At 50.8% G+C, this 23,266-nt stretch overlaps 1 protein-coding gene across 3 annotated transcripts in view; it reads right to left on the minus strand.

Annotated features, from left to right (window-relative positions):
• Nucleotides 1–23,266, minus strand: part of ITPKB (inositol-trisphosphate 3-kinase B) — an 89,075-nt gene that overhangs the window by 10,593 nt on the left and 55,216 nt on the right. The gene's annotated exons all lie outside the window — the stretch shown is intronic.

Consider the following 23,266-nt stretch of genomic DNA (forward strand, 5'->3'; position numbering starts at 1 on the left):
CACAGTTTACAAACAGGTTGAGCAAGGGGCTCAAGGGATTTTCCTTAGGAGCTGTTCAGAGGTAAGTGAAAGAGGCGAGCAATGTGCTCTGAAGCCAGGGCTCCTTAACCCAGACCCTTCCCCATCAGGAACAATGAAATGCGTATTGCTCCTTTCCCACATACCCTCCCAATGGCTCCTTCATCTGTCTGGTTAGGGGCAGACAGCTGGCCCATCAGGTTCTTGAGACTCATGGATACTGGGACTCTGGAAAATGACTTCCTTTGTACCAAAGCAGTGATCTCAGACAAGAGAGGTCACTGTCACTCAGCAGCAAGGTGTTGCTGCACATTTTATTTGTAGATGTTACGGTAAATAACCACTAACGAAGAAGTGCTTCACAGAGGGGCATTCATAGATGATAGCTGAGTACCACATGAGGCGGTGCACACCTGTGACTGATGAGTGCCAGGTGGAACAGTGCACACCTGTGACTGTTGAGTGCCAGGTGGGGTGGTGCACACCTGTGACTGTTGAGTGCCAGGTGGGGCGGTGCACACCTGTGACTGTTGAGTGCCAGGTGGGGTGGTGCACACCTGTGACTGTTGAGTGCCAGGTGGGGTGGTGCACACCTGTGACTGTTGAGTGCCAGGTGGGGCAGTGCACACCTGTGACTGTTGAGTGCCAGGTGGGACAGTGCACACCTGTGACTGTTGAGTGCCAGGTGGGGTGGTGCACACCTGTGACTGTTGAGTGCCAGGTGGGGCGGTGCACACCTGTGACTGTTGAGTGCCAGGTGGGGTGGTACACACCTGTGACTGATGAGTGCCAGGTGGGGCGGTGCACACCTGTGACTGTTGAGTGCCAGGTGGGGTGGTACACACCTGTGACTGATGAGTGCCAGGTGGAACAGTGCACACCTGTGACTGTTGAGTGCCAGGTGGGGCAGTGCACACTTGTGACTGTTGAGTGCCAGGTGAGGTGGTACACACCTGTGACTGTTGAGTGCCAGGTGGGGCAGTCCATACCTGTGACTGCTGAGTGCCAGGTGAGGTGGTACACACCTGTAGTCCCATCTACTCAGAAGGTGGAGACAGGAGGGTTACACAAGCCTAAAAGTTTGAGTCTAACTTAGCTGTTATAGTGAGACACCCCCAACTCAGCCCCTCTCCCCCAGTCACCTTCTAAGGAAGAAAGGTTCTGAGAGCTGTTCAGCAGAGGCAGCTGAGGACAGACTCTGGAGAAGACAAATTTGGCACAACTGGAGCCAGCTGGCTGGCATGGAGGCTGGAGGCAGTGGGAGGTAAACGTGTGCAGGAGGCTACCATGACCAGGGAGTTAGCATGTTCCAGGCCTCTTCTCCCAGTTAGGGCAGGTAACAACAGAGGAAAGGAAGGCAGCCCTGTGACCTGGAGGAATTGCACCAAGGGGCTAGATTGCTCAGCCCTGGCTTTCTCCCAGCAGAGACTTTATCTAAACTCAGAGCACCACCCCAGGCTCTGAGCTTCTAGAGTGGGTTAAGATATCTCTCCCAGATGACAGTGTTTCCAGGTCTGCTACTTTGTCATCTTCTACCCAGCCTCTGTGGCCCCTCCCTGAGTGTCCTTAAAGGTTCCAATGAGTGACAGGTCCTTCTGACCTCTATACCCACCAGGTCCTTTAACATGACTCTGAGGACGGTGGTCAGCTGGCTGAGTGACGTTGGTCAGCTTTGCAGTGACATGTCACCACCTCACTCAATGGCCTGAGTCAGTCTCTGGATGACAAGCCTAATGATATTATTGTGGGTGCTGAGTATGACAGCGCAGGGGACCCACTTCCAGCTGGCATGGCTTCTGTGACACACACACACACCCTGTCCAGTGGTGGATGACGGCAGAACTCACATCAGCAGACAAGCCAACACAGGCATCAGTCCCAGCCAGCACAAGGCTTGCTGTGTGGGTGCTTGTGACAGGCTGGGGTCCTGCGGCCTTGTGTTGTCTGCCACAAGCCCGATAGTGACAAGAACGTGTTTCATCTGTTTCACAGATAAAGCACCTCAGCTTCTGTAAGATGTTGCCCCTAGTCCAGTGGTTCTCAGCCTGTGGGAGGCAACCCTTTGGGGGTTGAATGAACCTTTCACAGGGGTTGTCCAAGACCAGGAGGCATCACAGATAGTTACATTATGATTCACAACAGTAGCAAAATTTAAATTATTAAGTAGCAACAAAAAGGATTTTATTGTTGGAGGGTCATCAGGACATGAGGGACTCAATTAAAGGGTCGCAATGTTAGGACAGTTGAGAACCACTCTTCTAGTCCACTTTTGTCCCTTGCTGGTAAGATCAGGTCAGACCAAGAACCTGCAATCTCTCCTCTGTGCCTGTCCATAGTGAGACCTCTTTCATGGCTGCTCTTGTCTAGGCTTGTGACAGCCAGCACCGGGACAGGAGACAAAGTCAAAGGAGACGTCTCCCTGAGCAGCTAGGGCTCTGACTTGAGCGGACTCTGGCTGGCCACCCGCTTAGTAAAGGAGCCCAAAGCCTTTGTAACATGCTGTTAGTTGTCACCAAACCTTGGTGATGTCCTGTTCTGGGGCTGGTACCTCTCCCAGCATGGTCACCAGGTGACATAAAGTTTATACTCTGCTGGGTGGGATTAGAGCTGGTGTGTGCTTGCCAGCTCTGGAGGAGTGTGTGTGTGTGTGTGTGTGTGTGTGTGTGTGTGTGTGTGTGTGCATGCGCACGCACGGAAGCTCACTGTGGACAGTAAGGAGAGCACCACAAAGGGAGCAGGTGTGCCCAGCAGGAAGGGAAAGGGTGCGGGACTGCTGGAGACGCGGGTCTTCCACTCTGACGTCCTAGCAAGTGCTTAAGCCAACTAAATTACAGGCATGAAGCCTCCGGGCAATTCCTTAAGTGAGTTGAGCTGACCCAATCCCTGGGTTGTTGTCCTCTTGATCAAACCAGCGTAGCTGAGCCTTGTTATGTGTCATTTCTTATCCATCAGACTTCAGGGTTGTACAAGGAACAGGAGGGCCCTGGCTCATCCAGTTAAATCTGGGTCAAAAGGATCAGAAAACAGCCAGGTTGGGGAAGGTGGGTTTTAAGACCCAAGATGAATAAGAGCTGTTGAAATGCCACTGAGATTTGAAATCACTGACGCTCCTCTGGGCAGCTTCACCGCCTGCGCCTCATTGGAATTTGCTAAAATAGCCAGAGAACACGGACAGGGGTTTGTAGTGGGGAGAGGGAAAAAAACCAAACCAAACCAACCAACCAAAGAAACAACACAACCCAGGAGGCCCTAAACCCTCTTCACAACTGAGGCATTTGGAAGTCTGGGGGAGAGAGAGGGAAATGAGAAGTTGGCCACCAGCAGCGAGTGCTACCAGCTGAGCTGGGGCCACTGGATCTGCAGGCAGGAGAGGGACAGCTTGGAGCTTGGGCAGCCATAGCTTGATCCACCTTTTCCGTTTTCCTCTTTCCCATGAGCTGCTTCAGAAGCAACTTGGCCTTCTATGTCCAGTACACAGAGCCTCCTTGGGCCTTGCCACTCCCTACCCTGGCATCTCTGTCTTTCGGTAGAAATGACCAGTGTTCGGAGGACCTGCCTCGGTCCAGGCTGGGCTCACAGGAGGAAGCCTTGGTCAGGTCGGCCTCCATGTGTTTGTGTAGGCTTCCCAGAGCATGCCACGCTCTGGCTGCCTCTCCCTCCTGGCATCTGCGGATACTCTACAGGGGTGTGTTGGTGCCTTAGACCAAAAGGAAGGAATCGTTTCTAAGCGTGGCCCATGTCTTCTTTCACAAAGCAGCCAGAAAAGGAATTACCAGGGATGTGGGCCTCTTCCCCACCTCTTTCAAAGTGCAGTAGCTATCGGCAAGGGCCTGGCATAAAATGGAAACGGAGGGTCCCTTGTCCAAAATGTGGTAGGAATGTTCGGGTGGGGAGGGTGGTGGAGTGTGGCCTTTCCAAGGCCAGGTGGGTATAGATTCTGCTGCACCCCTGACCACACCTTTCAAAAGCCCCTGGCCTTCAGCCTTGCTGTAGCCATGCCCAGGCTGTTGCTGAGAAGCGGAGCTGGAGACCGTCACTGCAGTCCCTGGTGGATCCCTGCCTGCCTGTCCTCCATCTGGCACTGGCTTGATGGGTCCTCTGCCAGGTTGGGGACTCACCACCCCACAAGCGAAGAGCTGAAATGACATACTGCCCTCCCCCCCCAAGTCAGATGTTGTCTAAACACTGCCTAGATGCCACAGTGCTGTTCTGTCTACAGAGACAGGGTGATGGAGCTGAGAGCCGTCAAGCTTTGGTGTAGAAAGGAGCCTCTGTTCTCTCAGTTCCACTGCCCTTGGATGGACAAGGAGAGACCTCGGTGTCCCCATCTGTAACCGGGACCCCAGTGGCCCCGTGGAGTCCCTGGTGATACAGACCTCCCTCCCTCCCTTCTCCCCCCCCCCCCACCACGTGCTCTACTCTGCACATGGCCAAGCCCAGGCAAGCCATAAATATTCACTTTGTCTTGACTTCTGATTCTTTTTGTTTGTTTTATTTTTCCTCCAAGACACAGAGTGCTGGCTATAATTCACTAGACATTTCCAAAGGGCCAGGGGGCAAGTGGGGTGGCCATGAGGTGAGCCAACATGTGATTGATTGTTTATGAAGCTCCACCCACAAGGCCCACAGCGCTAGATCCTGACCATTTAGCCAGCGGCTCCGGACCCCATTGTCTCCATCTGCTTCTGCCTAGACCAGCGGTTCTCAACCTTGCTAATGCTGTGACCCTTTAATATAGTTCTTCATGCCTGTGGTGACCCCCTCAAACATAAAATTGTTTCATTGCTACTTCATAACTATAATTTTGCTACTGTTGTGAATTGTAACGCAAATGTCTGATAGGCAGGATGGTCTGAGGTGACCTCTGTGAAAGGATCATTCAACCCCCACAAAGGGGTCATGACCCACAGGTTGAGAACCCCTGTTCTAGATGCTCTACAAAGTTGGATCCCCAAACAGCTGACATCACTATGGGGGGGGGGAGTCATATTTTGTGGGTCAACAAAATTCATTTCACAGGAGGTTTGGCTCTTTGGGACAGTCCCTTCACCATCTGACCTGGGCCCCCAGCTCACTAGTTCCCTTCCAGCGAGTCTCTCTTATTTCAATCCCCTGATAATTCTGTTCCTATTTTTATAATTTTAAAGAAAAAATATCTCCCCTTCTCCCTCTGTTTAGGGGCAAGAGAGATGAGGGGGGACAATATCTAAAATATCACTGCACATTGACTGTCCTAAAAATCTTACCAGACTAATGCTGGACTGTACACGCATAAGGACACGTGTGTGCATGCAGGAAAATCACATGTTCAGTAGTGTCTGTGGCGTTGCTAGGCCCAGGGCTGACATCAAGGGAAGCCTCACAGTGTTGGCATGCCTATTTACATTTTTGCCCAGAGGCATTAGCGTTGCTCCAGGTCACACAGCCTCTAATTCTTTGCCACTCATTTCTGAAGATTTTGTTTCGGCCAACAGGATGCCCAGACCCCCCTTGCCTCTCCCCTAGTTATAAAACAGCCTCACACAGACAGCAAGCACTTTGTCACTTTGTCACAAGACTGACCTTTCAGATGGGGGAGGCCTGAAGAGACCTGCCCTCCCCTCCCTCTGAGTCCCAGGCTTTTCCCAGAAGGTCCTGGCTGACACACACTCGGGGGAAGGCACACACACTTGAGAAAAAGGGGACTGGAAAGGGCTCATTCTGCAATAGACCTTCTTGCTGAAGTCAAATACAATGGCTTTGAGTTCTCTGTTTGGGGAAATTGCCCTTCCCCCACCCCCTTCTCTTTCCATAAAGGCAGCTAGGGTTTCCCTAGTGATCGGTGCCCGCCCTCTCTGGGGAAAAGCCTGGTGCTTCTCCCAGGACTTAGGGCCAACTTTGTTCATTGTGTTCTCCTGGCAGAGGCCCGAGGAGGGTGGTGTGGAGCAGGCCCAGGCAGGTAGGGCCCTCAGTGGCCCTTCCTGGATCCTGCTTAGAAACTGTGCCTGCCGCAAAGGCCAGTAAGCTGCCCTCCCAGATGACAGAAGGTTCAAGAAAGCAAGCCCCAATCGCCAGTAAGGCAGACAGCTGCAGTTAAAAATAAGGCTGTACTTAAGACGGACCACCTCCGTCTCCTTTAACAAACAATATTTTCAAACCTCCCTGGCTTTGCACTGCCTTGCCACCTAGGCAAGAACTTGCATTGTCCCCACAAGGGGGCAGCCTGGAGCCGTTGTTAGAACTGTTCGGTCTACAGCCGGCCTGCCCAGGGTGGGGGAATTACACAGAGAGCTGAGACAAGGTGAGCCCACAAGGCTGAGGATGCCCTGTGTGAAATCTCTAGGATCAGAAATGTTTCCGACTGTCCCCAGGTCTTACAGTGTGTGCACATTTGCCCTGCTGTATCTTTCATGTGGACCCTCATTCACACGCCTCATCACGTAGTTCCAAGGCGATCCTACACAACACTTTTGGGGCGCCTGCGTTTTGACTGCTTGTGACTCGTCAGGAGAAGCTTAGGCCTACAGTTTCCCCGTGTGTGGCGACTTGAGTCGATCACCGTTGAGAGCATTTCAGGATGTGGCCTAAGGATGCACATTCTGTATCTCTTTCAGAATCTGTGGTTGGTCTTCACCAGCACCAACCCAACTGCTCAGGTGTGGAAGGCATCACCTTGCTGAGGGGCAGCTGTCAGTGTGCTCCTAGCAGCACATCCTGGGTAGAGACAGGAAGCCTTTGTATAGCTGCCCCGGGGCGGGGCCCCTCCTGCTCAGCTGCCTTTTACCCCTGCCACTCAAGGCTCAGTTTCTAGACCGAGCATAGTACCCCAACTGCTGCCCTGGATGCTCCACCAGCTGCTCTCCCTCCCATCCTGTCATCCAGAACCCTGGGGCAAGGCCTTGGACACAGTTGACAAGAACAGGTCGGCTCACACCCCTTTCCCCAGGAGTGCAATCATGTGTCCCTAACCGCCCACAGAGAAAGAGGGTCGCAGCATAGCCACAAAGCTACTGTGGATGTCCCCCTACGCCCACCTCACACTCCCACTCTCTTGTATGCCTGAGACCCCGCAGGGCACGTCATCTTCCTGTCCCCAACCTGTCCATCTCCAGGTAGTGCGGCCCTTAGGCAAAATGCCTGAGGACCCGAAAGGTTTTGGGTTTCAGGCTATTTCTTTCCTTTCTTTTCCCTCTTTGCCCTGTGACCCTGGAATGTCTAGCAACTATCACACGCAGCCAGGACACTAGGGACCCCAGCAAAGAAAGCTCTCTCACTGCAGACCTTGCTTCAAGTCGCTCTTCTCCCCACGTCTGGCTTTCCTGAGCTGCTGCCAAAAAGGGCCTGCAATGCCTTGCAAACCAGGCTTTGTTGTTGTCATCCAAGAACTGAGGTGCCCTCCATGTTCCTGGGCCTCCCTCCCAGGCGGCCCAGCGATTGCCCCCTCTGGTGTGAAGGTCACCATTTGGCTTCTCCCCTCTTCCTCCTCCTCCTCCTCCTCCTCCTCCCAGAACTAAAAATAATTGCAGTCGAAGAGGAGGAGGCAGCAATGGGGAAACGCCTGACCACGCAGAAGCCATGCCTGCACCAGGAGCTGGCCCGCCTCGGCCTCCCTCTGGCTCGAAAGGCTGCACCAGGCCCAGGGAGAGGGAAGTAACAATAGTCGGAAACTGGGAGTGGCCGCCAGGAAGAGCGAAGGGGGGGAGGGGGTTGGGTCCGCTCCTGGACACTTCCTCATGGAAAAAGGCAGAGGACAGAGGACGGTTAGCTTTGTCTGGGAAAAGGAGCCAGGCACCGAGGCGGTCCCACAACCCTCCTCAGGCCCCCACCCCTCCCTGTTTCCCCAGAGATTTTATTTTTACTTGGGTAAATGCAAAAAAACAAGGCTGAGCTACTAGAGGGTGGAAATTTACTGAGGGCCCTTGATGGGATGGACGGTAGATCTTAGGGATTGATCCCTCAGCCAAGATGGGTGAGTGGAGGGCAGTCCCAACACACCTAGTAGGGAGAACTTCACAGGCTTCGGGCCAGAGAGTTCAATTCCTCCTCTGCCTGAGGCTCGGCAGGGTTAGGGCAGAGCCACAAGCGCATGGAAACAGTAACAAGCAACTCATGTGTACTAAGGGCCTTTGACAGGCAGATGCAGCGCCAAGCATTTAATATATATAAAACGAACATATGCTAATGTTATCTCAATGGTGCCGTGGAGGTATTCTCATGGTCCCATTTTACAGATGTGAATACCAGAGACACAGAGAGATTAGACGATTTGTCTGAGGGTCTAGAGATGCTAAGTGGCAAGCCTGTTGAGGGTCCCAGGCCTGCACCATTCAGCTAGGTTGTCTCCTTTGTCATTGGTAACATGCAGCTTTGTAGCCAGACGGACTTGGGCTCAGATCCTGTTAGTCCTGGGTAGGTTACCAAACCTCTCTGAGCTTCAGTTTTCACCACCCTTGTAGGATGGAAATACCACTTGGCCAATGCCATCAGGCGACAATAGGCTGTTCTCAAAGTTAAACAGAACTTTGCCTGTGTGGTGGTGGGGGGACGGGTGGCTCTACACTAAACCTCTTAAAAGTCCTGTCTGCTCTCTGAAGTCAACTACAGCAGGACCCTGCAGGAGATAATGCCCAACAGAGGCAGCTATGGACTGGCTTGGCAGGTGTCAGTAGCAGGGCCCGACACCCTCCTTCTTCTCCACCCTGCTCCCACCCCGACCCCCATCTTTCCAGGAAGAAGGAGAAAGGGGAAGGCCTGTCCAACTCCCCACCAGATGAATAGCTTGCTCCAAACACCTAAGCCACTTCTGAGCATGCGTGAGTGTTCACAGGCAATTCAGACCCAGGCGTCAGGCAGAGGCCACCAGTGGGCCTTCTGGTTCCATCCCAAGCCAGGGCACCGTGGGCTGCCGTGAGCAATGTCTGTTGTTCCTGAGGTAAAAAGTCACACAGCCAGCGAGGGGGACAGGGAGTGGGCGGGGCGTGGGGGAAGACTACAGGCAGGTTCTTTGGGTGGCCACATGCGCATGCGCAATGCGCACAGCCTGCGTTCTCCTAGCTGGAAGATGACATTTTAGAAAGCCAGGCTCTGAAAGGAAGCGAAAGGAGCCACCAAAAGCGGAAGGAGCTCAAATGTCACCTTCGCTCCCCTTTCACAAGCAGCTTGCAGAAGGAAACCTGGTTCTGAAACGCGGCCTCTGCAGCACTCCTGTAACATTCTGAGCCTGTGAGATGAAGAAACCTCCAGGTTACAAGTGCAAAAGCCCAGAGGTACAGGTGGACATGTAGAAGGGACAAGAATTCTTAACTCCAGCTAATTACTGGGAACTCCCACCTAAGGAATTTCTAACAAGGAAACTCTTGAGGAAGGGCTTTACAGGCGGATCACACAGCTATATTTAGAAAATTATTTCCAAGCGAGACACACTGGAGCAATTCATATTTCTGAGAGATAGGGCTGAGTTGCTTGTGGCTACGGCATGCCGTGTGACACAGTGCAGACCTGCTTAGAACCAGAACCGCCCCCCCTCCCCCAGCCCCCAGCCTCCTTCCAAAGGCACTTCTGCAGCCCTGTCCGGCAGAAGCTGATTGTAGCTCCTGACTGGGCCATGAGTCACCCAGTTTCCTTCTCCTGACAGGCTGTTCCCGGTCCTTAGTTCAACAGACATGCCTCTGTTCACGTGCAGACTGCTGGAGGCGAGGCACAGGAAACGGGTTGCCAAAAAGGCACACCAGTGAACCCCCAAGTACGAGCAAGATGCATCACCCTCAGAACATGAGGCCCGGGTCATCCTGACGTCTATGGGGATGTGTGACTTTCATAAACAGTGTGAGTCATCAGCGTCCTGCTTGTATCTGTCATCTTGGGGCCCTGTTGCTGGCAGTGGGTGCTTACTTAGCCTGTTCTCCTCTGTGGTACGAGGATCCCACAGGGCCATCCCAGAGATAGCACACTTGCCTCCTTCTCTCAGAGGAACAAACAGGGACGCATTCCACCTCTGCTAGTGTCCCCAAGGGAACAGAACTGGGGGGATTGTGCTCAACCCCATTGCTCTGGCAGCTTGTGTGCCCACTGAAGTGGGTAGTGGGGATCTCCCACCCAGGAGAGCAGGGGCACTCACAGTGTTCCCTTCACTTTTTGCCTTAGGCTACATGGACTTAACATGTTTGTTGAGATACCACGAAGCATCTCCAGACCGTTAGTTGACAGATAACAAACCCAGTAAATGCCACAGCAATACCCATATGTGTCACTACACTCTCTACCCAAAGGACCTTTGCACCTGGTCCACACAAGAGTCCCCGTCCTGTCTGCACAGCTTATAGAAGGCTCCTTGTTCTCTTAGCCAAGTACCACTCTTTCCCTCTGGGCAGGGAGTGAAAGAGTGAGGGGCGTGAGTGAGTCATTTGGAAACATCTGGAATGGCAGGGGCCGAGGAATGACAAGGGACCCGACCAGAGGATCCTCCTGGCCAAGGATCTCAACCTTCTTTGCAGACTGGATGCAGGCCTCACACAGCTCCAGGAGGCAGGACTGAAATGCTCACTGCCTTTGAGGATCTGGCAAGAAAAGGATGCCCTTGCCCATGTCAACCTGCTGTCTCTTGGGGCAGTGTGTGTGTCCCAGGGCGAGGGTGGGCATCTTATGAACTCTGAATCTGGATGGAGCCTGAGAATGGCACGGGGTGAACATTGTGTCCCAGGACCTCCGTCCTCTCGCAGTGACCAGACCCCTGTTTGGGAAGCTGGGCCCCCCCCCCAAGGCCTCTGGGGACAGTCCATATTTAGGAACTGTAGCATCTCTTCTGGGGAACGGACCAGCTGGTTGATTTATTCCCCTTAACTTTTGATGTTATTATTAGGCACATCTGTCTCTGAGTGAGGTCACCAAGGAAAAACCTAACTAGAGGAAAATAGTTTCAAGCAGTCATCATTTCAATCTTCGGGAAAGGAAGCAAGTGGATAAACGAAGTACCAGAGGATTCCAGAATTCAGGATGACCAAAGAGGAAAATGGAAAGTATGTGTTCTGGGAGGGGGGTGGGACACAAGCTGCTTCCGCTTCCCTTTCCCCAAGCTTAGCCCTTTCCTTTTCCCTAATACAAAGGCCAGACAGACAGACACTCTCCCCCACGCTCAAAGATCCAGGACGGGACCCTATTAGTGATAAGTGACCAGGTGATATGGGACAGAGCTTCCCCCACCAGGGGCCATCGGACTTTGTTCAGCGTTAATTTTCTTTCTTTCTTTCTTTCTTTCTCTAAATTAGTTGCCAACCTTTTGTAAATCAGATTTCATAGGAAAGTCCAATGCCTCTTTGACACTCTGAGTGAGTTGGCAGTCCGGGCAGCCTGGAACCGAACAGTGGCAACGTGAGCTGGGGTCCTGCCTTTAACCTGTTTATCACCAGGCTACCCCTGATGGCACCTGCATTAGGAGGCAACCAAACATGAGCGCACCAAAGAAAAGCCAAAGACCCAGACCTCAAACATGGCGTGGGCTCTTTCTCCATCTGTAACCAGGTGAAAGCAACGGGCACACGTGGCTCTTGTTCTATAGGGAGGACGAGGGAGGGAAGCCAAGGGTAGGGTTTGAGGAACTGAGCGGTGCACCATGGGCTGGATGCGTGTGGCCACATGGGTACAGAGATCAACACATACACACACACACACACCCACACACACACACACACACACACACACACACACACACACAGAGTCAGCCTCTTGAACTGGATTGGTAGCCAGGGAATAAACAGCCCGGAAGCCTCAGAGGTCACCTAGGAGGGCAAAAAGTGAGGCTGAGGTTTTGGAACTTGCCAAGTACACCTAGTGCCCGGGTCAGGTACCTGGTCCCACTGGTTTCGTAGGCCTGGGGCCAAGGACACCAGACCCCATTCATCCCATGTGCTTCTCTCTCTTACAGGAAGTCCAGTTTTCCCCCAACCCTTGCAGAGAGACACCAGTCTATGCCTGGGGACTCTCCTGGGTTCCTACCCTCCATGCCCTCTTTCCCTGCAAAACTGGCCTATTTATGTTTGCCTGTAGGCCATGCTGTTGGGCCTGGGGCAGCCCATCTGCCGAGGATAACCTGCCTCACCCAGGGAACAAAGATCTATTGCTTAAATTGCTTCAACCTCTCCTCTTTGCACCTTCCCGGGCCCTGTACATCTCCCACTGTGTGCCCCTGAATGGCTTCCCAGGCTTGGAAGCTAATGGAAACACACACAGCTAAGTAGCCATGAGCCTTCCGAGACCTAGCTCGTGGCTGAGAAGGCAGAAAGGGAAATCTCGCTCAATATCTATAGCCATAACTGAAGGTGTCTGGCTGGAGGAAAACTGAGATTTCTAGACCAGAATGATGCCTCTTACACTCTGGAGAAGCAAGAACCAGAGGAAGAGCCTCCAAACCCTGGCATGAGCTGGCCACATGGAGATTAAGACATTAGCCTAGCCCCTAGGGACAGAGGTGGACAAAAGCCAAGCTGGCTCCCCTAAGGTTAATCTGGAAGTCCCTGGCCCCATCAGACCATCTGCGTTCTCTGACCTCAATGCTGTTCCTGGCTGCAGATATCAAGGCTGGAGCTACTTTTCTCCCCTAGAGCTAGGTCAGGGCTGGCCAGGGCCAGGCAAATGAGAAAGGCGGGTCCACAAGGCTCTGTCAGCTGTAAGACGAACATTAGGTCAGGAAGAGCTAGAGAGAAAGATATCCTAGGCAGAGCTCACTGCCCCTCCCCCATTCTCTGGGCATTCTCAGCCTGCGCTAGCTTCCTTTATGAGGGTTTGGGAAGTCGGCAGGTTGAGTGAGAACAAGCTGGTCCTGCCTGGCTTTCCCCATGTCCAGCCAGTCCCTTTCTGGAAGTGACAGCCTTGCTACCTCCCTTCTGTCTTGGGAGTCCAGTGGCCCTGGTTTATAATGCCTCCCCCCGCCCCCCATTTGCTCTGTTTTAACTAGCACAACCAATCCCATAAGTATCCACTATGGCTGCCCCACTGTGTTCTTCTGGCTTCAGGCTTGAGCCCCCGGGGAGCGTGTGGCCCAGAGGGGATGAGCGCAGGCCTGATAACCAAAACAGCAGAGGATGCCAGGCAGCTGTATAAATGAAGGCACAGTCATCCGGCTACAGATAAGGGAGGCATTACTTTGGGGGAAAGGAGGGAATACATAAAGGAATTTTTAGAGGGAAATGAGGCATTTCTGTGAAAGGAAAGCAGACCATGGGTCAGAGGGAAGGTAGACGGGAGGTGGCCTTCAGGCTTGGAGAAAGCTTTGGCAAAGGCAGAGCAGCAGGCGGGCACACAACAGAGCGGCAAACCCTGTAGCGCCAAGGGACAGAGAGGGTTAAACTGTAGGGACGGTAAAATGCAAGTATCTTGTTGCTTCAAGTGAAAAGAGAAAAAAAAACTTTCTGAGCTGAACATGAAGAAAAAAGAGCTGTTGACTAACTCAGAGAAAAGCAACATCAACAATAGGCGAAGAAGAGCCATTTTCGTGAAATCTGATTAATTTACAGACGTCTCAAAACCAGAAACTATAGTGTTGTTTTCGGCACTGCTACAAACCAATGCGTAAGTAGACTCTTTCCCAGTTTCCAAAATAAGGGAACTGTTGTAATTAGCAACTGTTTAACTCCGCCTTTTAGAATGATCATATACATAAAATCCATTAGCAGGGGCCTTACTTTCTGCATTTCTTTCCTATTATAATTTACTCATTCATTCATTGATGAACATAACTTTTGTCATTACAGAAATACTGAGTTGTCGTTTTTGTTCTTTTTAAAATATATTTCTGATGCCAGATATGCTAGAAACACCACTGGCCACTTCTGACGAAAAGAGGGCGAGTCATCTGCAACAGCTAAGCCCACGTCACCCAAGCAACACGGCACAGAAAATGTACCACTTGTCCATCAAAATTATCAAAAGGTTAAAAAAATAAAGATGAGCTCTGCAAAGGAGACTGCAGTGGAACACAGGCCGACACACTGCTGAGACAGACGTGCTCCCAAATGTACATGAACTTCTGGGAAAAAAAAATCAGCCCAGGAATATATTTCTACGGTTCTAAAAAGTCTCAGCTTTTCATCTACTTATTTTTACCTCTGGAAATCTACTTAAGGAAACACGCTAAAATGTGGAAAAAGTTACAAACACAAAAATGTTAATGAAGCCATTGTTTCTAATAACAATGGTATTGAAAATAACCCAGCATCCGACAATGGAGGAATGAGTAAATAACTGTGGGGTACTTCCACCCAGGATTTAATCGATCACAGACCTAACTGATCATTCGGTCCTCAACTATAAAGACTGAAACGTGACAGGAAAGTTGTTGCTATGATATTAAGCTGGTGGGGCTGGGGAGGAGGCTAAGCCATAAAAATGTGCACAGTGCATTTCTTTTTGCAGTGCTGACGTTCACATCTAGGGTCTTACAGATGTTAGAGACGTGCTCTACCACTGAACTACATGCAGTGCCCCAAGTGGACTGGCTTTAACAGGCTGCAAAGAAATACAGCCATTGGTAAGAGTGGTTCTATTGAGTGCACATCTCTGCACTGTGTTCCTACGCTGACCTCGATAAGCTCTCTGACCCTTTGCTCTGATTTCTATTTTATTCCATCCTGTTGCATGCAAATGAGCTGCCAGGTGTACTCACTCCCTTTCTAAGTAAGATGAAATAGAAACTGACAGATTAATAAGCAACAGAGGCCAGGTGTGGTGCCACCCGCCTTTAAGCAGGTAGAGCTCTGTGAGTTTGAGGCCAGCTTGGTCTAGGCGGTGGGGTGCAGGCCAGCCAGGGTGCTATAGTGAGAACGTGCCTTGAGTTTGTTTACTTGTGATGACAGCATTACAACGATATGTTTTTATTTACATGTATGGATGTTTTGTATGTATGTATGTATGTATGTATGTATGTATGTATGTACATATGTATGTATACTGTGTGCATGCCTGGTACCCTTGGAAGCCAGAAGAAAGTACCAGGTCCCTTGGAACTGGAGTAAAATATGGTTATGAACTGTCATGTTGTTGAGAATTGAACCTGGGTCCACAGCAAAAACAGCAAGTATACATATATGTATGTGTGTGTATGTGTGTGTATATACATATATATACATACATACACACATATACATACAAATGTACACACAGAGAGAGAGAGAGAGAGAGAGAGAGAGAGACAGAGAGAGACAGAGACAGAGACAGAGAGACAGAGAGATGTTTCTGAGGAAAATAGTGGACTTATCCACAAGCATTTGTGTTCTCTCCTATAATGCGATCCTTGGGCATTCTTCATAGGTATAAAGTCCTCCCAATACAGCACAGACAGTCTATGATGCAGACATAGTATCAACACTTTCTGAAGACAGAGCAAAATCGACACAAAATAGAGACTTTTGTATAAGAAGATACAGGGTCAGACATAGCATCTTTTTGTGATGGTAATGACCGATTGTTAATGACTAAGAGACTAACCTGTGGGATGGCCTATGAGGATGCTCTTAAAGTGGGTTAGCCCATCCCAAATGTGCGGCAGTAACCCATTCCATGGGTTGGGGTCCCATATTGAAGAAAAAGAAAGACAGCTGAGCACTAACACTCATCTCCCTCTGCTTCCTGACTGTGGGAGCATCATAGTCAACTGTCTCTGCCGTGACCACCCCACCCTTGAACTGTGAGCCAAATTAAGCCTTCTCTTCCCTAAGCTGCTTTAGTCAGGTATCCTATCAGGACAACAAAAAGGTAGCTAACACACTACTGGCATCCAATATCATAGTATGCATGTTGTAGAAATAGGTATCGTACATAGTGTATTTATAGTATAGGTACATACACTCTCTTACCAATACATACACACACACACACACACACACACACACACACACACACACACACACCACATGCTATTTACAGATAGTTGTGACCACCATGTGGGTGCTAGAAACTGAACCAAGGTCCTCTGGCAGAGCAGCGAGTGCTCTTAACCACTGAGCCATCTCTCCAGGCCAAAGCTATTTACATTTCTTGGCCTTTCTGCTTTATTACCTAAACCATACGGAGTAGGAAGCATCATGTGCATGGATGTCTAAATCTGGATGTCTTGCGAATCTGCCAGAGAGCTATAGGAAACTCCCACCTATTCCTCGGAGAGAACGTGGCCAATGAGGCTCCTTGCCCTTTGCGTTCATTGTTCTAGTGAACAGTGAATAAAGGTTAAATGAAACACAAAGGATGTCTTTTGACGTGCTTCCTCCTCGTTGGCTCAGTGACAGCAGCACGTGTGCAGGACAGACAGAGCTGGGATGTTTCATTGCCATATGTTGCCCTCCTCCTCCTCCAGTTTCCACGTGACTTCAGTTGTCCTGGTGAGAGTAGCTTTGCTCTGCGGCTGTTTTCAAATCACGGCATTCCTCAGGCTTGAAAGCTCTAAGAAACCAGCTTAGTGGGCTTCAGTGAGGTGCAGTCACCTCACACCAGCCAGTGACTTTTAAAGTGGGAAGGTGTTCTGCAAATATCTAAAACCAACTTGACTCAACATCTCAGCTGCCTTCTCCTTGCGTCCCTCACCCGCTTCCCAGCTTTGCCATCCTTCCTCGTGTCCTTTCGCTCAGAACCTGCCCACCGAGGGCCGCTGTGCGCCCGTCCCACATTCAGAACAACTGTTGTAGAGTCTGTTCCGGTTCATTCTAGATGACGCGCCAAGTCTGTGACCTTCCTATTTAGCCACATGCACTTGGCTGCGGTGTTACCCCAATAGCTAAGGACTCTGCATCACCACCCTGGTGACTGTTGCTTGTTCCCTCTCTTACAGGGCAGAGGACAAGGCCACTCAGGAGAACTGCATTTTGGGTTTGCTGTTTCCAAGGCCACTGCTGGGGACTGTCAAAACTCTATGCAAAAAAAAAAAAAAAGGAAGCCTGGAGCTCTCTCTGCAGCAGCTCATGTGCACCCGCCCCCTGGGTGCTGAGGAGGAAGGTGGTTGCTGTAACCCCAAGGGGAAATACTTGCTTGACACAGGAAAATGGAACACTTAGCAGTTTCCATCAGCAGCCTGAGGGCAGAAGCCACACCTGGAAAGACTTGCAACCAAAGCTCTTCTCCCGCTCCCTCCACCACAGTCACCCCAAACCCAGGCAAAGACTGATTCAGAGCCACATACAAGTCCACTTTTTTTTCTTTCAGAAACATTTCAGCCCTCGGAGAAGTGACTCCCTTACTACTGGTAAGAAATGTCCAGAAGCCTCTGGGAGCTGTGGGGAGGAGGGAGGAAGGAGGCTGGAGTGGGGGGGAATCATTGAGAGAAGTCAGCTGACCAACCAGAGTTCCGGCACCTGCCTGGCCACCCTTAACTGTGGAACTTGGGAAAACTTAGAACCGACTTCCTGTGCACTGGTGGGAATCATCACTGTTGGGCCTACAGGCCCATGTTGCTGTGAAAATCACATAGGGCTACAGACAAACAGAGCTCTTGGGGCCTGACCCTACTGAGTGTCAACTCTCACACATTAAAATCTGCCCAGAGCTTTTCCAAGTCCTGCCTTGGCTCCCAAGCTCTTCCCCTTAGCTTGCTCCAGCCTGGGTCACCCTCTGAGCACCGTCTCAACTTCTGCAGTTTTGCTAGAATATTCTATGGTGTCAAGAATAGGGAATCCCCCCCCCCACCCTGAGTAGCAAAGGTGGGAGGAGCCAAGCCCCAGCCCTCCACTCCCAGACTCTACAATCCAAAGGCAGTCTTCATCTTCAGTGACTAATTTGCCTGCTCAGAGGGTCCGAGCAGCCCCAATTTTCCATGTAGTAAAATGAAGGTCTGGATGCAGTGTGATGCCTTCAGACTCAGACCTACCTGCAGGGGGTTCTTATGCTTAAAGCAATCCAGAAAAACAAACAAACAAACAAACAAACAGTCACAGACGCCTCATCCCATCTCTTTTCACTTTAGCACTGTGCAGGTTAGGTCTGGCTCAGCAAGTCAGCCATCTTGGTTTCAATATTACTGGCAAATTCTAAGGAGACAAAGAGTGGCAGTTTGTATAAACCACTACCCACAGGCCCTGACACCCAGGAGGCTGCTTCAATTGGAAGTGGAGTTCTATTGCCGTTTCCACGTGATACCCCCTTCCCCACGGTGACCCCCAAAAGCAGCTCAACTTTCTGGCAGCCTTGGCTTCCTCGTCTGTGAAACAGGGCTAACGAGACAAGCCCTGTGCCATCCCAGGTTGGTGGGGGGGGGGGGAGGGGCAAGCGAGAAAAGAGAGGTGAAAGTGCTTTGTGAACCACAAGATGCTCTCCAAGTTCGCCATGCTGAGACCCAGAAAACTGCCTTGAGAAGAGCCCAGAAAGCTGGGAGTATTGTGTTCTGATCTGGTCAGGGATTAATGCCGTACCTTGACTTAAGAGGGATTTGGGGTCCTCGGCGGAGTGGCACTCACCTATGACCTCAGCATTCAGAAGGCTGATCCAGGAAAATGGTAAAGAGAGGCCGGCTTGGACTACAGTGACACTCCATCTCAAAAAAGCCAAAGGGGGTGGGGTGGAGAGGCCAGGGTAGCTGCCCAGAAGTGTCCTTGATTTCCAAGTCAGCTTCTCCAAGCAACCACACAATAAATAGCCTGTTGGTTCAAGCAACCATAGGAGAACGAGGAAGATCTAACTCCCTCCCTTTTCTCCTTCTACTCGGTTTGGGTTTTGATCCCTGAAAAGAACACGGACAACCTTAGCATGCCTTGTAGATAAAAATTAAAGGTCACCTCCCTCTTCCCACCTTGGCAGCTGGCTCTGCTGTAGGCAGCACACCCGCTCCAGATCTGTGCTGCGTTGAAAGCCTAGAGCTATGTGACATGTTATTTAACCAAGATCTCAAGGACAAAGACATCCCCCATCAACCTTCCTTCTGATGCTGTGACCCCCAGGAAGGGGACAGAAAGAGTTTCCAAGGCACACAAAGACTCATTCTGCTCATAAGGGTATTTACCAACCCAGCCTACTAGACTGTGCCAGGATTGGCGCGAAAGAGCCGAGCTGGGACAGCTTCTGCCTCACCTCCTGGCAGATGCACCCTTTTCTATTATTAGCAACCCCGGCAAGATGCCACTGGGCCGGGGACACCCCTTTGTGTCGAGGAGAAGGAGGCAGGAGGAGGAACATGTGCAGGAGAAAGAAGCAGGTGGAGCTGCCTGAGAAAGCAGAGAGCAGGGTGAGGTTTCCAACAGTCTTTCCTAGTAGCTCGCTAACCTCAGACACACCTAAACTTCAAAGTTCACCCTGGATGTGGCTTGAGGTATACCCCCTGCCCTGCTAGGCCCAGCTCAGTCAACCTGAGGCCTCTGGGTGTGGAACTGCAACAGTGAAACCGGAGAGGGCTAGAGAAACAGAGGGAGTAGAAACTTGGAGAAGCACACCCCCCACCACTTACCCCCTACCCCCACCCCTGTGACATAGACGTGATGCACTGTAGCGCCAGTCCACTTACACGCCCTCCAGAGGAGAGCTACTATGAGTGTAGTCCTGTTCCGTGCGTCACTTTCAGTCCAGTGCAAAGAAGGGAAACATGTTTGTATTACAGATGAGAGCCTAAGTAACTTGTCCATCCACGGGAAGAGCATGCTATATGCTGACTCAGTGGGTCAAGAGGAGAAGGAGAAGACAGTCACCTCCATCCACACATGCAGACACCCACGCCCACACACATAGCAACTGCTATAACACCTCTGCACTCAGGAAAAGCCTATGCAACACCTATGTTTTGTATATAGCACCTTTTATAAAAAAGAAAATAAAAGAAAAGGGATTTTTTTGTTTTTGTTTTTGTTTGAGACAGGGTTTCTCTGTGTAGCCCTTGGCTGTCCTGGACTTGCTTTGTAGACCAGGCTGGCCTCGAACTCCCAGAGATCTGCCCGCCTCTACCTCCCGAGTGCTGGGATTAAAGGCGTGCGCCACCACGCCCAGCAAGGGATTCTTTTAAAAAGACAATTGCTGGTCAATAGTGGAGTATAGATTTAGGTAGGTTTGTTGAACTCCAGAACATGCCCGCTGGTCAACCTTGTCTAAATGCCAACTATGGTATGAAAAGTGTTCAGATGGGGAGTTCTGTAAAGGAACCAACAAGTAAATGACATTTATCTACTAAACAGGGCACAGTGGCCCAGGGGAAGTAAAATAAAATTCCACAAAAGGGAGCTGGCGGGCACATCTGAGACAAAGTCAAGGATACTGTTTTACTCAGTGCCTGCAGACTCTCTCTGGCTCCCTCGCAGAGGGCTGTAGATATGTTAACAGCGTGCTGCCAACCCAGGGCAACAGCTGAGCCCTAGCAGGAAGCTGAGTAGCCTAAAGTGGAAGAAAGGTCAGAAACTGGTCTCTAAACCACAGCTCAGTGTTTGTACTGGCCCGGCCTTCCCTGGCCCTGTACAACTTCAAGCTGACGTACGTGTGTGTGTGTGTGTGTGTGTGTGTGTGTGTGTGTGTGTGTGTGTGACCACAGGTTTCTCTATCTGTATCATGAGCTTGGGTCATTAACAATTGATAGGAAAAGTGTCTCGCTGTAAATGATACCAAAATGTTCGTTATTATTATTATTATGATGATGATGATGATGACTAATCTCGGTCAGGAGGGGGAGGAAGGGTGAATCCAATACTTGGAGGGCCAGGGGTGCTGGGGATCCAAGCCACGGACCAATGAGTGCGTGCTAGGCGGGCACTCTACCGCTGAGACACACCACCCAGCTCCGTTGACTTTTTAGACATTTGTTGTTATTTGCTATCATGTTTTTGAAACTGTCTCACTTTGTAGCACAGTTTCATGGCCATCCTCCTGCCTCGGCTTTCGTGAGCCACCAGCCTGGCCCCATTTGCCTAGTTGTAATAAAAACAAAAACAAACAAAGCAAAACAAAACAAAAAAACCCAGGGCTGAGCTAAGGCTTTTGTGAGGTTTGTTCACAAGAGACTCACTCTAAGGCACTCTTGTTATCCGGAAGGTGGTTTCCTGTGTGTAGAGTGAGGCCTCCCCAGAGGCACCCACAGGTGTCAATCAATATACTCTCAGATGGAGAAAAGGGGCAGGCAGCCAGGGTGCAGGAAGAGGGGTATCCCCAGGGGCCAAGCCCTAGGCAAGCATTACTCCGAGGGTAAGCCTGCCTGGGAAAGGCTGTCTGTGGGAGTCCCAAGCCACTTTCTCCAGGGACTGTGCTTTGGTCCCCTTCCAAAGTGGCGTTTACTGCCTCTCAAAGTCTTCCTGCTGTTCCACTCGACGGTAACCTTGCCATTTGTGAAAATTAGAATGTACCCACATTCCAAAGAAGCTGTCTCCTGTGTCCCCCCCTCCCTATCCCCCCCAAATCCCTTCGCTGCCTTTGATCTCTTTTAAGTCTGGTGTTTTATGACCCTGGGGTTTGGAGAGGAGCTAATCTGGCCTGAGTCTAGCAACCGCAAGGCTCCATACAGAAAATGGGGCAATTAACGACACAAAAGCAGACACCAGGGACCTCTGAGATGCAGTAACGGTTCTTGAGGAATATCTTTAGTATTCTATTTTCCCTTTCAACTGGTGTTGGGGGGGGGGGAGATAAGAGATGGACATTTTCCTTTATCAGGGTAACTCAAGGCTATACTTAAAACTGTATTAGAACAGTTATAAAAGCAAGCAGCGCTTATGGAAAAGCCTACCAATGTAACTGCAAAGATTATTTTGTTTTCTGAATTAATCTACAACAGACGTGAACTTTTTTTTTTTAAAGTTAAATGTTGCTATTTTAAATCGCATTTCACAGGGAAGAGCCAAGAACGCGTCGGATTTCTGAGCACCCCCCCCTACCCCTTCCTTTCACCGGTGTAAAAGGCCTCATTTTCAGCAGGAGAGAAAATCTGAGAGGGATTCAGAAGACAACTCCACGCAGGGGAGAAGGCGGAAATGTCTCTATGGTCTCTAACTGAGCCTCGGGCCTGCTCGCGCGGAGGCCCAGTCAGCAGAGCCCTCAGGCCGCTAGGGACCGCGCCAGGGTGGCACATCCCATCTTCACAAAGGGTGTGGCCTGCGGGCAAAGCGAGTCCAGGACTTGGCTCCACCCCGGCTTTCCATGACGCCATGCTCTGGGGGAAGGGCCAAGTGTGTGAGAGGCGGGGTGGAAGGCGAGGCACAGAACCAGGAAAGAAGGGCGGAGCCGACTAAGGGGTGGGCAGGAAGGAGGGAGGGCATCGCAGAGGAGGGAGGGGCGGAGCAGAATTAGGGGAAGTCTGAGTTCCTAAGACCCTAAAAAAGCGCTAGACTTCTGGAAATCAGTTTACCTTCCTTGAAGGCAGCACCGACTCTAACTCTAACTCGGCTTGGAGGGAGAGATGGGAGGTAGGAATGTCGGTGGCCACGGAGTTGAAGGCACAGAAATCTGTCCTTTCTATGGCCCGGAGAATGAATGCTAAACAATCCGGTATCTTTACGGAAAAGGAAAGCACCGGCGCCACTATACAGAGAGGAAGGACTAAAGAGTATCCCAGCAAGGACAGGTACACAGAGGCGGACGTCTGTGTAGGAAATGGCCAGAATCGCGACTCAGTTTAGTTAAAGCAAAAGCAAAGTCAGATGGTGGGACTGAGCAGATCTTCTGATGTCCCAGACATAATTTAAAGCCACTTTGTCTATCAGGAGGACTTATCCTGTTCCCTTTCCTTGAAGCCTCTGGACACAGAGAACCTGTCCCTGGGGTCAAGCAAGGGAGAAAGTTCCATGTGGAATGCAAGATATCTCCGCCCAGCTCAGGGCACTCAGGCTTTGTGAATAATGGGTGCAACTGGGTTCTTTCAGATTGTTAAAAAAAAAAAAAAAGTTCCTTAGATAACCAAGTGGCCAGCCTCTGAGGCCAAGTCCCTGCGCCTGCCTTGAGAATCGCTGAAATCTCCACGGGGGAGGGAAGGGGGGAACAGGTAGAGGCAGGGAGGCATGTGTCACCTGTGAGGACATTTAGCTGAGTGCCTTGCTTGACTTGCCTCCTCTCACCATGTCAAACCCAGTGATTTTTTTTTTCTTTCAGAAAACCGTACTTGGGACACGTAGCCCCACAAGCACTGCTCCAGGCCTCTAGAGAGAACCTAATTTTCTTCTTAACCTGGGAACCACAGTCCCACGGGCTCAGCAAGTCGGCTATGATAGACATTACCTTCTTTCAAACGGGTCAAAGGAGGAAGAGAAAGGAATTAGTAATATGCTTTGGGTTTATATTACATACCTGACATTACTCAAGAGAGCTTTCATCCATCCCCTGAGGTGGGACAGAG

The sequence above is a fragment of the Acomys minous genome (genome assembly GCF_964271855.1).
Source record: "Acomys minous genome assembly, chromosome: 1".
Taxonomy (NCBI): domain Eukaryota; kingdom Metazoa; phylum Chordata; class Mammalia; order Rodentia; family Muridae; genus Acomys; species Acomys minous.